The sequence below is a fragment of the Callithrix jacchus genome, chromosome 10 (genome assembly GCF_049354715.1).
Source record: "Callithrix jacchus isolate 240 chromosome 10, calJac240_pri, whole genome shotgun sequence".
In the NCBI taxonomy this organism is placed as follows: Eukaryota; Metazoa; Chordata; class Mammalia; order Primates; family Cebidae; genus Callithrix; species Callithrix jacchus.
Window position 1 is genome coordinate 21,705,924 of NC_133511.1, and position 16,697 is coordinate 21,722,620.

The 16,697-nt window shown below is 37.0% G+C and overlaps 1 protein-coding gene and 1 long non-coding RNA gene across 17 annotated transcripts in view; both read right to left on the reverse strand.

The window, feature by feature from the left end:
• Positions 1 to 4,647: 4,647 nt before the first annotated feature.
• Positions 4,648 to 16,697, reverse strand: part of LOC108593745 (uncharacterized) — a 363,338-nt gene continuing 351,288 nt past the window's right edge. For all 16 annotated transcript variants that reach the window (XR_013523113.1, XR_013523096.1, XR_013523106.1 and 13 more), the window contains one exon: positions 4,648 to 7,230. This is a non-coding gene — a long non-coding RNA (uncharacterized LOC108593745). The remainder of the gene's footprint in view (positions 7,231 to 16,697) is intronic.
• Positions 4,648 to 16,697, reverse strand: part of BLID (BH3-like motif containing, cell death inducer) — a 30,127-nt gene continuing 18,077 nt past the window's right edge. The window contains 1 exon segment of the mRNA XM_054241646.2: positions 4,648 to 16,509. The gene's annotated coding sequence lies outside the window, so the exon portion shown is untranslated.

Below are 16,697 nucleotides of genomic sequence, written 5' to 3' on the forward strand. Positions count from 1 at the left end.
GGTGCACTTCTCGCAATCCCTGCTGCAAGCATTTAAAGTGCTCTAAGCACCAGCAAAAAAAAATAAATTTTTTTCATGGTTCCTTTTAGTCCTTGAGTATATCACAAGTTTAACGCTAATCAGATTTACCTGATGTCAGGAAATAACCTGGGATTTTTGGCAGTCATTGTCTTAAAGGGTAATAATTAGAAGGTTGAGAGGAAAAACCTAAAATGGGACTTATCTGATGGGCTAACGTAAGTGACTTAGATAGTTACATACAAAGGGTATAACTAGAGCCAATGTCTCATGTGATTTTTACTAAGAGAGACTAGTCTTAATAATGTCATCTTTGGACAACCCTCCTCTCTAAGCATGTACCTGCTGCTTAGGGATCCCCAACATGCTGAGGCTCATTCCATCATCAATCCAGCTCTAAACCCATTACAAAAATTCACTAGGCTCTTATAAGCCAGGGTAAGAAATTTGTCAAAGTCTTGAAAAACGTGGTGGCTGTTATAGGCATGGACTAAGTTATACACACACACATATTTTAGAACTGGTTTGCCTGAAGTCTTGACATCATGGAATGTCAAATGTCACATGTCTTTAAAATATGACTATCTGAGTCTCCTCAATGGAGAGACAGTAAACTGGCAGAGAAATAAGCATAAGATAATTTAACATTCCACATTGTTGTTATCTATATATAGTGTTGTCCTGGAGGTCAGCAGATGCCAGAATTCCCAGATCAATTAAATAGAGCACCCTTTGTCCACAGTTTCCTTTGTGAAAGCTGAATATACTGACAGATTTTTCAAAATATCTATTTTTCATTTTTAAGAGTATTCCTATTTAAAATGTAGGAGCCTAAAAATACACACAAACCAAATGTTGATTCATTGTAGGAGTTGCATGTTATGATTCCCTCATTGCATCTGGTAACTGCATGTGGTTAGCTACACTTGGTACGACTGGATACAGCTTGACATATTCTGGGATTTATTAAAATGTAAATGACAAAGCAGAAAAGAATGTTCAGACAATTGGATTACTCCATTGACTGAATGTTCCAATACTGTATCTATTTTTGTCAAAGCAATGGTGGCTCCTGCTGTGGAATGCTGAATGGAATATTCCATTGCAGGGCATGGGGAGAACTTGCATAAAGGAAATTGAAACCTAATCATTTAATTTTTAATTCACCTCTCCAAAAGCAACACATTGCCAATACATTTAAAAGAAATTATGATAATTTTGGTACATAATTATTGGAAGATCATCATTTTCAACAATTTACTCAGTGTCTATTATTGGTTCTGTAACTTCATTCATGAAAACAATGATGCATTTGCTTGTTTTTGCTCTTGGCCTTGGCTTGTTTTAGTTATGAGCATTATGTGATGAGCATGAATATATGTGATATGGCCGTGAATATGCACAATCCAAGAGAAACATTTTCCTGATGGGAACTGTTCTTATTTATTCCAGAAAAGAGAAGGCTGGGAGGTAGTTGTCTTTAAGGACATGAAGGGATTGAGTTTAAAAGAATGGAGACTGGCTGTTCTTTCTCTCCACAGGGAACAAGAGAAAATGGGATTAAACTATAGCGTGAGGGATTTGGAATAGAAATAAGAATTTCCCAACTGTGTAGAATCTCAAACACTGAAACGCATTTTGAAGGAAATATGTGGACGTTAGTTTTCTTCTGGTGCCTTTAAAATATGGAATGACACATTTTCACTGTGTGGTTTTATATGGATAGAGTAGAGCAGACTTGATGACAGAGTTCCGGGATTCTCTAGATCTATGAGTAGAATCTAAAAGTGGTGCATGGTGGTAACTGTGAGAAGTAACTATTTTTTATAGTGGTTATTTTTTAATGTCAACTTTTCCCATAGGGACAGACTGTCAATTTTATCTGTACTGTGAAATATGAAATGGAATAGAGTGTCATATAATAAGTTGGGTGGGGACAGATAATGTGGGAGCACAATGCGCTTTTTAAAATTTTGTCTTCCCACTACCATTTCTGCTACCGACTAATTCAAGTTGAAAGGCAAAATATCCTTCTAGTGGAGTTTTATATATAGATATAGATATATAGATATAGATAGATAGATAGATTAGATAGATGATAGATAGATAGATAGATAGATAGATAGATAGATAGATAGATAGATAGATAGATTTTTGAATTTGATATGCTTACGATTCCCGGGGAAGTGAGCCTCCTTTGTCTCCTCTTTACGGATATATATATGTGTATATAGATGTTTTTAATGAGTTGCATTTTCACATTTGATTAGCAGAATTATTTGAGGATATGGGATTCGACTTGGTTCCAATTCAATTTTGCTTTTAAAAATTATGACCACAGTGGATACTGGTTGTCTCGTCACTTGAAGAGAATTCTATTTTCCACTTCCCTGAGACAGTTTAGTGTAACAACAAGAGTGTGTTGTTAAAATTGGAAACCTGGGGTCAGGTCTTATCTCAGTCATGACCTGGCTGTTTGACCTGGACAACTAAGTGGCCGTTAAGTATCAGTTGATATTCTGAGGAACAAATGAAAATGTGTTAGACAGATGGTTTTAGTGCTAATATGCCATGGACTATTAAAACCAAAAACTCTGGCTTTTCTGAGCTCAGTCTAAGATTATGTTCCCATAATCAATAGTTCTCAGCTTTAGCTGCAGATTCCAATCTCCAGGAGAGCTTTAGAAAATTCCACACTCACACAAATTAAATCATAATCTTTTGAGAGACCCAGGTTATCAGTATTTTCAAAACTCCCCAGGTGGTTACAACGTACTGCCAAGGTTTAAAACTCCTGCTTTTGGATATAGCGAGGAACTGAAATAATTATATTAATGTTATTTACTATGAGTGCGAGAATTGTGTCCATCTTGTCCCTTCCTGTATCCTCAAAATTGAACAAAATGCCCAGCACATAGCAGGTGCTCAGTAAATGGTTAATATTTTTAGTAAACTTCGGCCAATTCCTAAAAGCATATCAAATCGGCTACCTACTTGAATCACTTCTACGTTCGTCTCATATCTCATTCACTTAATAAGAGCTCAATTTAGTTCTTCTTCTTCTTCTTCTTCTTCTTTTTTTTTTTGGTCTGTGTAAACATCAAAGGAAAGTGAAATAATAGATAATCTTTCGCTGCAATACCATTCACCTATCCTTGGGATGAAATTTTTAAAAAATCATCTATCACATTCTCTAGAGAAGGGGCCCTTCGGAATCTAAAGACATGTTTCCTACATGACTCTACACATCTAGGTGAAAATAAATAAACTGTCTCAAGGGTCCAGTTGCAATATTTATTCAGCAGACATTTATGAAGCACTTTTGATGCCAAGCATTGTGCTAGGCTATTATAGACTTTCCTGATCAGGATTTTATGCTAGAATTGAACCCTAATGCTCCTTCCTTTGCATATAACATTGTACTTTTTATACATCATTCTTGGGAGAATTGAGAAAGTATCATTCAAATCATATTTTTGTTTTCTGTGGTTCACATGAGAAACCCCAGTTAAGAAAGGGCTGCAAGTCTAGAGGATAAAATAGCAAGCAAAACATAGCATTTATGTTCTGGAGCAGCACTGTCCAGTGGAACTGTCTCAGTTATAGACATGTTCTGTATCTGTTCAGTTCAACAGAGTGGCCACCAGTTGCTTGTGGCTACTGAGAACTTGAGATGTGAGCAATGCAACTGAGGAACTAAATTTTAAATTTTACTTAATTAATTTAAATTGAAATCATCACATATGGTGAGTGGCTACCTTGTTGAATGGTGCAGTTCTAGAATCTCATATTTGAATATGAGCACAACACTGGGTGGTAAGTGCTAACAAGAGGTAAGCACAGAATGACATGAACGCCCCTAGGTAGGGAAGCTAGTCTTAGCGGTGGTAGAGGCTGGGGTGAAAACTTTCCAGAGAAAATGACTTCTAGGATGGAATGTGAAGGATGAGTGATGAAGTCTGGAAGGTGCAGTGGAGAAAGTACTAGGCAGAAGCTGAAGTGTGTGAGAAAGCCCAGAAGATACGGGGAACATTAAGAAAAGGCAGGTGTATGGCAGGAGCCTGGAATCACAGAGGGACTGAGGAGTTGATGAGTCCAGAGAGGACTATTGGAGCCAGGATGAGGACATGAAGAGCTTTAGGTGTCGTGATATCTCAGGGGCAATGGGAAGTCAGTGAAGAGTTAGAAGCCATGGAATAATACAATCACATTTGTGGTTCAGAGAGAATTCCCTGGCTGCCCCTTGGAGCGTGAAGAAAACTGGAGGCGTGGTAAGGAAGTCCAGGAGAGAAATTAGGGTTGTTGTTCTTTACTGCAGTAGCATAGATGTAGAGATGTAGGCATATTTAAATAACAGAAAGAAGAAAAAAAATCAAAAGATTACGTGAGTAATTGACCATTGCTGGTGGAACCAGAAGAGACAATGATCAGACCTTGGTTTCTGACTTGGCAGATGACAGTACCTTTTATTTAAAGATAACGTGGGATCCTTTAGAAGTTGTCTCTACAGTTAAATTTTCCTATCACATTAGGTGACTTGTTCCTTGTGGATCCTGAAACTACCTTTGATATACACTAGTGGAAACAAACAACTTATAAGAGCATGCTTTTTCAATAAATCAACACAAGTTCACAGTTGATGCAACATCGCTTTTATTGGGGGTTAGAAACACATGACAAAGTCACATAAAATGTCAACAAAGTCACACTTTGTGCTTGGCTGCTCTTTTAAAAAACTCTGTTTATTTATGAACTGACTTAATGAGAACTGTGTGAGCTGTGGCTATCAGTTATCATGTTGAAAACAGGACGGCCAGAGCCATGAGGAGATCTAAGACTGACAATGCGAGCTAGCTAAGTGGAAATTTACCATAGTCAAATATCAGATACTTCCACACATTTAGACGTTTATCCATAAGTAGACCCAGCTTACCTGACTCCTTTGAGATGGAATTGTGTCTTGAACCTCTATTATTCAGCTGATCACCTTATTAATCATTACTAAATGCCAGCCACATGCAAAGGGGATGGAAAAGAAGAATGAGATTTGCTCAGTTCTAGCTTTTTATGGCTGAAGTATTTTGAGTCAGTTACATGGATGCATGAAAATTAGAATAGGAAATGACTGAATATTTTAAAAAATGTAAGTACTATGGAAACAGTCACATATAAACATTCGTGCAGAAGCACTTACAAACATATACTGTGCATAAAGCTGGTTAAGAAGATGCTCGTTAAGTATGATTTATGTATGTGAACTAAGAATTCGAAACAACTTAAAAATACCATTGAAGACATTATACACATGACTTTGGACATTATGCATTCTTTGGGGGATGAGCCATTAACAACTTCTGGACTTCATTGCTAGCTATTTTTTACATTGAGGTAGGAAACCAAAGAAGTATAGAACAGAAACAATCTATTAGGCACTATCTGGTTACTACCTAGATAGATGGTTTCCAATGACAAAATTCAAGTGCACACTGCACACTGACTTTAGGAAGGGCGGACTAGTGCAAGAGCTACTGAGAGTGAAGTGGAGGGCCTGGTTTCCGGTCCTTACTAAGCCACACCCCAAAGAAGACTTGCAGTCTTCTGTAAGTCACTCCTAATGTATGGGCTATAGATTTATCTCCTCTATTTAAAAGGGCATTGCAACAAATGACTTAAACCTCTCCCTTTTTTATTCTCAAGGATTTGAGATTTCATGTAGACAAAAATGAACACTCTCATCAAAGTCTTGCAAACAAAAATCTGAGATGCTGATGAACTTCATTCCCCCATTTTTGGGCCATTTCTGTCATGAAAACACATTCTATCACTCTGGATTCATTTCAACCAGAGGGCTGGAAAGTTTAAGGTGACTGTTAAATGAAATAGCTATTTGTTTACCATGGAAAAATATCAAGGAATACAAAAAGGAATAATAATTATGACACTGATTACAATATTGCAACCTAGCACTTTAGATCATGAGCTTTGCAATTGCCATCCTGAATGTAAGCCTTGTATATGACGCTTTGGCAAGTTACTTAAACCTCAGTTTTCTTGCCTGTAAAATGGGAATAATAAAAATACCTGTTTTGCACAGTTGTCATAAGGCTTCAGTGAGTCAATATGTGAAATGCTTAACAGAACTCAATAAATACCAGTTATTATTAGGTTAATGAAAAAATCACACTTCTCCATACTGTCACCCAACACCCTCATTTACTTTAATGGAAGGGAAATATGATAATAATTCTAGGTAATACCTGGGGTGAGAGACAGGAGGTGAGTGGGCAACCTCCTCCTGTGTGCAAAGCTCTCCTAAGGAGAGCTGCTGAATGTTTGGGGTTAAGTTGACAAGATGTGTGTGTTCATTTTCTCCTCCAATTACATCCACTTAAAGAACTCCATTTTCTCCTTCCTTTCCATTTATCTTTCAAGGTTCACCTCATATTTTCCTCTTTTAGAACTTTATGGCAAACTCCCCCGAACTCATCTTTTGCTTGGTTTTGTTTTTGATTTTATCCTCTACCAACCCTATCTATTACTTATCTTTTCAAAAGTTTCTATAACTTTTTATAATTAGATTTAAGCACTTTAGAAGCAGTAATTTTATCTCATAGAATCTACCTTTCTTGATAAAAAAAATAGTTGATTGGTTAGTGTCAAGTGGAAATAGTATGATTATTTTACCCTTTGAATAGCCTCTGACTACTTTATTTTAAAAGTTCTTTTTATTCTGCAGGCCACTCTTAAGATCCAACCCTGCGTGTGATTAAAAATCATTCTCCTTGTAGGATTAATTTTGTTTCTTAAAATATTAACATATTTGCGCAATTTGAGATTTTAAAACAAGTGCATTATAAGCATATCCATATTAGGAAAAAAAATGAATGGCACATGAATTTAAGCACAAACAGAGGAATACACATGAGGAAGGGAAAGTTCTTGGCTCATGAAAATCTAGATGTCATGATTGAGTTTTTCTGTTTCTTGAAAAGATTGCCTCTTGTTCTGAGAGTCCTAGTGGCTGAAGCTGCACAATTTGTGGGTGCTGCTTAGCAGAGGAGGTGTCTTCAGGTGATCGCTTTCTTTGTTTCAACTTCATAGTTGGCTTGATGGTCCATCAATATAGCAGTCTCTGCAGTCTTTGTCTTTGTACTGGGGAGACATTCCTGAGGAGGGGGACTATAGGACCAGCTGAAAGGAACATCAACACAACTAAAAAAATAACAGAACATGTCACAGAAAGTTATCACATTGACTCTTCAATAAAAAAAATAAATGTAATGATTCTTTGGGGACCGTACTAGGTCTAACTACAGATGAAATCCTGCATCACTAGAAAAATGCCGTTGTTTTACATTGCTCCCCTCCCTAAAGAATCAGTCAGCAATGGCATTGCCTGAGTGTGTGTGAGACACCACTCTAAGCTCTTTCTGGGAGAAAAGCTTCAGGTTTATCCAACAGGGAACTTACTGAAATAGGACACATAGGGAAAAAACAAAAGAACACAAGACATTGAGGACACATTCAAATAAATCCCAGGAGTAAAAGCAAAGTAAGATAGCTGTGGGTACATAACTGCTTAGCAATGCAGCGCTGAGTGAAGTCACTAGAATTGTTAGGTATTGTCAATGCCTTGGATTTGTCTTTGTATTCCCAGTGCCTGCTACAGAACATGATATGGAAAGAAACAAAAGAAAAAGAAAGAGAGGAGGGAGGGAGGGAAGAAAGAAAAAGAGAGAGGAAGGAAGGAAGGAGAGAAAGAAAGAAAAGAAAGATTGAAAAAAAGGGAGGGAGGAAAGGAAGGAGGGAAGCGAGAACAAAAAAAGAAGAGAAGGATGGAGAGAAAAAGAAAAATAAAGAAGATTTCCAAAGTGTAGAAGAGATGGAGAGACAGATTATGCAGAAAGAAAAAGCAGTGTACGAGCATATTCAATGACTTGGAAGCCAGAGAAAACAGGCTCACTTAATTCAAGAAGAGATTACACATTCTGAGTGGTTTTCGAAATTGGGGTAGGGCAATTTCCAGGTGGCTTCGAACATGTTAAGATTTAATTTGGGAAGTATGATGTGTTAATATAATTCCTGTAGGCTTCTGAGAGGAATATTAAGATGATTCAAGTGGAAGGAAAAATGTGAAACTCAAAGAAGTTAATCCAATGGAAAAAAACAAACCATACCGCAAGAAATTAAAGGAAGGCAGGACGAAAGAATATAGCCTTAAAATAGAAAGGCAGGTGCTTGTCAGGGTTTCTCATGTGTTAATGTTAATTGAAATAAATGGGCTTAGAACTCAGATCAAGAATTTGCTTCTCCCACTGTGTAGCTTTTTTCATTCTTCAGCTGTTCTTCTTTTCTGTCACTGCCCCTTCCTGAAAATGAACTCCAGTCTTTACTGTTTTAGCATCAATGCAAAATATGTTAGTAAATACGGAACGTGGAGGTGTAATCAAATATAACTTTGAAGGGCAACTGGTGGAACAAATGAGCTCTGGATTCATGCGTCCTGGAGTTGTTCCTATGCCTCCATACTTTAGAATAGCTTCAAAAATTCTTAAAGCTGTAAAAGAATTTAGAGCCCAAGTAATCCAACCCATGCATTTTAAAGATAAAAGTATTTGAGAAGAGTTGTTATTAATGTTTCTCTTTTTGAATTTACAAAACTTGTTAGGAATAAAATATACTTTGCAGGTAGATGTTAATTGAACTGAAGACCTTATCATCAACCTCTTTATCATGCTTACACAATGAAGGTGTCTAATAAATTAGGCACACCAAAAGGGGTACACTATGACACATCACTGCTTTTTGTGCTAATCACTTTGGATACACTGAGGATGCTGGCTCTCTAGATGGCAGGTATGATATGTTTTTAATCTGTAAAATAAGTAAGTGTTAAATGTTAATAGGTATTTTTCTGTTCTAATTAAGCTTGTGATAACTGATCTTGGATGAGTAATTAAATATACATCATAAAGATTTTAGAATTTATTATTTTGTGAACACTGACAGGGATGATGGGGTGCTAAGCTTTTGATACATATTTGTAAAACTCATTTTTTAAATAAATTAAAATGTTATGTATTAAGGAATAACATTTCACACTTTTTTTGTGGCTCATTTGGATACCTAATGATGGAAAGTCCTTGAATACATGAGCAGGCGAAAAGTAAACCTTGTATTGGTTGGGTATTATGTAGCTATACATTAAACAAAATATCTCTTTTGTAATAGGGACTCCACTATTTAAACAAATTTTGAGAAATAGATAGTATAAACATGTGAATGACCATATTCTGGGTGTCTACTGTTTTACAAATCAGCTTTCTTTGGGCTGTATACTTACTCAATTGCAATGAGTCATATCTTGCATCATCTCAATATAAGACTCCCTTAGAATTATTTTTGTCTTCCAAACACATAAGCATAAATTGAGACCCTTATATTGCCTTGGTCAGGGTCTCTCTGTGACCTGATGGTAACGATTCTCCAAATTTGCATCAAGAGCCTCTTCACCTACTGAGCACATGGTAAGAACCAACTACCAGGCTGACCAACCAACTCAGTGTTGCTATGCCTGGGTTATTCCTTAATAGGTAGATCTTCAGGGCTCAGTTCCCTGGAATGAGGCACTCCAGTGAGGCCATTAGCAGACCTTGGGCATGATGTCAAGATGTCAAAAGGGAAGTTGATGTTAGTGCATAAATAACCTAAGGCAGAGTTTCAGTGTTCTTCATGTGCCATGCAAAACAGTGAAAAACAATAAAAGACCTTGTTTATTATTGTTATTGTTTTGATTAATCTGGATAAATTAAAATTATTATCTCTGCCTAAGGTCATTTCCCTGGCATTTGATTTTGTTATTCCAACAAAGGAAATGAATTTCTTCTTGAAACAAATGAATAACATTTGCTATCCTAAAATTCTCCATTATTTCAAGTTGTCTAAAGTCAGGAAAAAGACTAAATCAATCAAGAGTAACAAATATTCTACAAATTAAGCAAGTGTCCACAGTGATAACACTTTTAGAAATTATTAATTTCCAACATCTAGGTCACACATATTTATTCTTGCATAAGAACACAGATCGTAGAGTCTTCTTATTCCTATATTAATTAACAAAGAATTTTTTAAAATAAGCTTATTTTAAAAACATTCTACTCAGGAACCATTTCAAATTATGAGAAATGCACAAGAAAAGAAAAAAAAACTCAAGTAGGCAACATGTAAAGCAACACACAACTATATGCACATTAGTATAATTACACATTGCAAATTATATCGGATGTATCTAATATCTAATTTTTTGAAAGCTGATTCCACTTGAGACTTCAATAACAGCATCAACATTTTGCAGGTGGCTCCTTCTGTACAGTATCCAAAGGGAATTATTCCTCTAATGTGCTTACAACCCTCAAGTAAAAGCTAAAGCTCTCTCTTAAAGGACCAATGAACAATGAACACGGGGAATATTACCTTGATAAAGGAAGGGGGAAGGGTTTCACCATATATAATATTCAGCATGGTTATTTATTCTATTCCTTCTGTGCCCATGATATTTATTTGCTTCCAGCAACGAGAAACAAACTTAAACAAGAGACTCATTAGAAAATGTGGACTAGGCTACATCTATATTCTGAGGCAATGATATAAAAAGCTAAGGGTTGATAAATTCTTAGATCAATCGATAAAAGAGAAATATTCAATAGAAGGGCAGATTTTATCTTTGACTAAAAACAGAAAGCCCTACATTAAATTCAGCACTTCTAAAACATATGATTAATTTGTCCTAAAGAGGACACCAGATCAAAGCTATGCTTTGAGAAATAGGCTTTTGTCTTCATCTTTCTATATGAGTTAATCAATCATCAAATAACCAAAATAAATTTGTGATGTTGGAGAACGAACCACATTATTCAAGGTGATCAGATCCATTTTCTTGATTCCTCCTTAAAGATCTTTCTGCTAATTAGTCAAGGTTACTATTGAATTATTTAATTATCCGCACTTTTGTGCAATGAAATATGTTGTCATATCACACACTTTATCATGCTGTTGCCGTTCACACTTAATGATGCCTCTATAGTTAGCAGTTTCCTTTGTTCTGTTCAGTACGTGGTTTTAGAAAGAGGGTGGGCCAGGAAGGTGGAGCCCTCGGTTTGTAAAATAAAATCATATATTCCTGCTCTACACGCCAAACTTTATGCATTTACATGAATTTCTTCTTAGAAATTAAGTTGCGATTCCATTTGGAATAAGCTAAGAGGCACCGGCCGGTGACTTGCAATGCAACCGCAAGTGTTACTATACCTTGAACATCTCTCTAGCGCATTTCCACCGCAGTGCAATGGTAAAACGACGATTTAATTTTTTTTCTAATCAGCAAGGAATGTCTTTAACAAGGAAGAAGTAAATTATGATAATTACTCTGAATGGTCGGATCCTTGAGCATTACTAATTAGCATTTATTGCCTGGATTATAGAACAATACATGTGAAACCGAACTGCGATTGCTCTTTTACGTTGAAGACTTGAAAAGGCGATGGAGCAAAAAGGCAGCATCATCAGCAGCGTAGCCAGTAGTTTATATCTCCTTGATAGTACGCAGAACCCCTCACTTTGGAAACACACAAATATGGTCCTCAGTATTTATGGCCCATTCATTTTTTTTTCGTTAGTCACATATTTACATAAGATATCATAGTCATGGTAGACTAATGAGAGGAGAAGCATTTTGGTTATGATGCCATTTCGGGATAATTTTATCAGTTGTGAGAGTTTAACAATAAGAACATAAAACTTGCTGTTTCATAAAAATATGACATTTTTCTGGAGAAATTTTGACTTGAAAATGGAACAAAGAAGTCAGTTTTTAGTGAATAAAATTGTTACATTCACTTCCCCACTTTCTCTTAGATCTACAGTTGGAAAAACTGAGAAAAGGTAATTGGTTTCTGGCTTAAGAGCCTTTTTCATTAGGAATTTTCAATAAAATAAAGTCTGAAATTAGAAAAACATTAGATATTAATCAACAGACTAACACCAGTCATGTAAATAAATGCCATTCGTATAATTTGGCAACTGAAATTCTTAAATAGCCCGGCAGGTAGAAGGAGAGAAAGAGGAAAAATGAACCATTCATCATTCTCACTGCGGTCTCACCGGTTCCCTCCACACCCCATTATAGCGAATGAAGAGAAAGAACATCGTAAAATATAAAGCCAGCACTAAATACAGTCACTAGCCTTCCAATACCTTCCATGGATTCCCCACCCTGATGCTTTTTAGTTTGAAAGAATAAGTTTGACTAAATCTGTGAGGAGATTAAACAGGCTGCTGATAAAAATTAATTCTGCTGAATGAGCAAATGCATTTGGATTGCAGAGATGCAAATAAGATAATACTTTTCTTTTCCTTTGACATACCAGGAGGATTAGTGTAGAATGTTAAATTTGATTTTATTAGAATATATTAGCAGTGTTTTAATTAATACCAATCAAACATTTTCTTTCCCTGGGGCTTGATGTGTTCCTAACACTTTCCAAATCATCTGCCCTTTTTCATCAAAAAGCCCCTCTACCAAATTACCAAAGCCTTTGTTACACTCTTTACAATTTTACTGTATTCAACGGAAAATTATGAGCTCTTTACCTAAAGGTGTTTTGCCTATAATATTAATTCCCAGGTGCTAGATTTAAAATGAATACTGTTCATTAGTACACAATTTTTTTTTTAAGGTAGAATTAAAGACTTGAAAATAAGTATCTTCTGTATTTTTCTTTTGGGGAAAAATGTTGCAAAAGGGCTTTTGGCTGGTTCATATTATTTGACTTTATTCTCACTAGAGCTTCCTAGAGCTGTTACATTTCCAACTGCCTTAATTTTTAGCTGGCATTTCTTTGGAAACAGAGGTAAAAAAGGAATTTTTAAAAAGGAGGTGGGGAGAGAGTCTAGTTAAAAATACGGTGAACCAGTGTGCCCTGTGAACTGAATTGTAACTGTGTGTTCCAAGGAGGTGCTGCATTGCATTTCACTCATTATCCTCTCCTTTTCTCTCAAGCTTCCTGTCCTTCTGTGTCCGAAAGCTCCAGTTCACTTCTTTCTCTTTTCTTCCTGCAACGAACCCCCACCCCAATTCCCCGCCTTATTTTTTTTTTTATCTGCCAAGCTGGATTTGCACTTTTAAAGATCAGTATCAATAATGCCCTGCTTGTTTCGGTTGCACTCTCCCTTTAAAAGACAGCCCCCTCTAATTGATGCGTCTGGGCTAGTCTAGACTGGTAGTGATTGAACCAACCACCAATTATGTTATTCATTTCACTGAACTTCACTGATGGGCTCGGTGAGGAAGAAGGGGTGTTGAGAAACCTGCCCTTGCACTGAAGCAGTTGCCTGCTGAAATATAAAATCTCGTGTCGTTATGCACTCTTAAATGCCTGGGTGATCAGTTGTATGATAGCAACCTCCGAACATGAGCAATCCACTTGAAAACATGTACAAACCTGAGAGTGCCTTGAAATACAAACTAAAACACTTGTATTAAATTACTACCCTGTTATCATTGAAAATCACAGAAGAATTACATCTGGCATGTTTTTATTGATCCATGTATACATTTTCATAGAATAAACTGCAAATATATTTTAACTTCAAAAAGCACCAAATGTTTTTCAAATATTTGATACGAATAATGTGTTAATATGGATCCGTAAGTTAAATAGATGCCTTACTGTAATTTCCAAATACCTATGCATACACATCAGCTAAGATGGGGGAAGTCATTAAACCACTGAATATAAACTAACAATGACTTAAAAATCAAATAACTATTTTCTTTGAAGCACATTCGGACTATCAAAGGCTGGAAAGTAATATTCAAATATTACTACACAAGAGGTTTCAACAAAAGACGTGGTGCAATTGTTGCACAGTTCATATGCTCAATTTAATTTTCTGATACAAAATGGTTTCTTGATTGCAATTTGGCATCAAGGACTTAAAATTGCAATAAACACTTAAAAAAAAAAACAGGCAAAGAACAGTTTCCCTAATCTTCAACTACACGTATAAAACAAGGCTACAACAAATATAGTCTTTAGAGGAAGAAAGCATTTGGATTGGGGTTGATTTAGGTATTTTTCAAACATAGAAGAGAAATGTTGGCTCAAGAATATGAAAATGGTTTAAATAAAAATTTATACCAGAATTTTTCACAACAAAGGAAAGGTAAGTTACTGTTTCTCTTCACCAACTATAAGACAGACCTAAATCACTGAAATTATTCAGTTATCAAAAGTTACAGCTCAAGAAAACTACAAACTAGGTAATGCTTGTCATTACCTTAAGAAAGGATATTTTTACATGTATGGTTTGGTTGTTATAAAACCTTTTCTGGATTGAATTTAAGTACTGATAAAATTTTCTTAGTTTTAAAATGAAAAACAGTATTTGTTACTCCCCAAGAATAGGATAATTGTGTTTGCTGTTGTTGTTGCTTTCATTTTACATATTTAGAAGATTGATTTCCCATCTGCATCACTTTTGCATCCATAAAGTATATTTTGTAAAAGATGCCGAGCAAGGAGGCAGTATCCCCTTTTATTTCTAAAATATCTTGCGAAGTCATACAAACCTAATTGTTATTAATGCCATAAATTCCATCCTTTGTGTGGAATAGCAAGAATAGAATTTTAACCTATTAATATTTTAGTCCAAACTGTTAGTTTGCCTTTATCTGCATCTATGTGTTCACTGTCTAGCCATCCATGATACACGTGTGTGGACACGGAATATATAATATATTCACATGCCCATTTTAATTGAGCACAATTTTAAGATTAACTGTGGAGTTTGAAAGTTGGAGGCATGGGGCATGCTGGGACTTCAGCTGAGATGTTCTGAGGTCAAGCACCAGGTACTGAGCTGTTCTTGTTACGCTCGTATACTACTGCGTGTTGCTCTCAAGGAATAGACCATGCAGATGAGTTCCACAAGCCTCAGGCATCAGTAACATACATACATATACATAGCAGCCAACCCGCTATTAAAGCAGAATATATACCTACTTTAACAGAAATCCAGGAGCTGCCACTCTCTGGTCACCTGATCCCATCTAACAATGAAAACCTCAGAGGTATACTCAATCACTTCAGACAAACTTTCTTTTCTTTTGTTTTTGCTTTAAAGAATAAAGTTCCACCAAATTTCCGGGATGCAAAAGCACGACTCGCAGCTCCCAAGAGCCTAACCCGTGGATTTAAACGGTAAACATCACAAGTTAGGGTCTCAGGGACTGAGAGGAGCGCAACAATTTTTTTCTTTCTTGAGACAAAACAAAGCAAAACGAGAATGACAGGCAATTTCTGTTCGAGGTTCATTACTAAAATGCAACAAACAGGTGGTATGGTATTTCCTGTGTAAGCTCCCTTCCTTCGCAAAATTGAGAGTCCATTTAAGCATAATACACACACGCATACGCAGTGTCTGGGATCGCATATACAATCACGCACACACAGATACAATCACGAGTATATCAGAGAAAAACTCTTTCAAGCTTTGGGCAACATAGTTGACTAAAATGGAAAATAATATGAATAGACCCAGAAATGCCCAAGTTTTTAAAACCACAGTCTACGATAAGGACTTAACGTCTCTTCAAAGCTTTAATTTACAACTAGCACAAATGACTGAAGAGGAAATAGGAGGCATCTCTTTCCCCTAGGGCAAGCATGCCGCATGCAAAAAATCATAGAAATCGGGTTTTCAGAAGGAGAAGACCGAGAAGTAGGCTTCAGAGGCTATGGAAGTGTGAATACGAATAGCGTTCTCAACTCACCCATTCGAAGCGGCGCGGGGCCCGCACAGCCTCCCGTGGCACCATCCCGAGCAAGGGGGGGAAATGTGAGCTCTCAGTGCGCTAGGCTGGGCGAGGTGTTTCAATAGAGGACGGAGAACGGGGGCGGGGAGGGGAGGCGGGGGCAGGAAGCGATACACCAAATCTCGAGACTGTAACTCTGTAGCTTATGCTTTGACGAGAGAAAAAAGGGCAGTTGGGTGGGAGTGGAGGGAGGGGCTGGAACTGATCAAATTTGGAAAATATTCACTTAAATTTTTTTTTTAAAGGGTCGGGGGGGAGTAAGAAATCACCCCAGAGCTGCTTTTTTGAAAAATTTCTTCCTTCTTTCTTTAGCGTGCACTTTGCCAGTCCTGCAAACGGAGGCTTCGTCTGCATCAGCTGCTTGGCTGAAGTCAAGGCCAAATCACCAAGAGCGAGCACCAGGCTGTCATTTGGTAGACGCGAAGTGGGAAGGGCTGGGTGCGGGCTGGGGAGAGACATTCCCCCCGCACCTCCCGCTGCGGATTCTTTGAAGCCTTTAGCCAATATTTCAGAGGAATCCGAAGCATAATTCCCCTCCATCTTCGCAGACAGCCCCTGGTTCTGTATCTGATAGATGGTCGCTTTCCTCATCAGACTGGAAGTGGGGCTTTTCCGTGCTGCCTCCAAAAATGAAAGGAAAGGGAGGGGAGGCAGATGGGAAGATGACCCTTTTTCAAATTTTTCTTCTCCTTTTCCATTCTGTTTTTCATTTTTTCCTTTTTTGTTTTTCTTCTTTTATTCCAGGCCTGAGCAAGGTAGATGGCTGGCTAGTCAAACAGAATGACAAAGCAGCCACAGCCAGGAA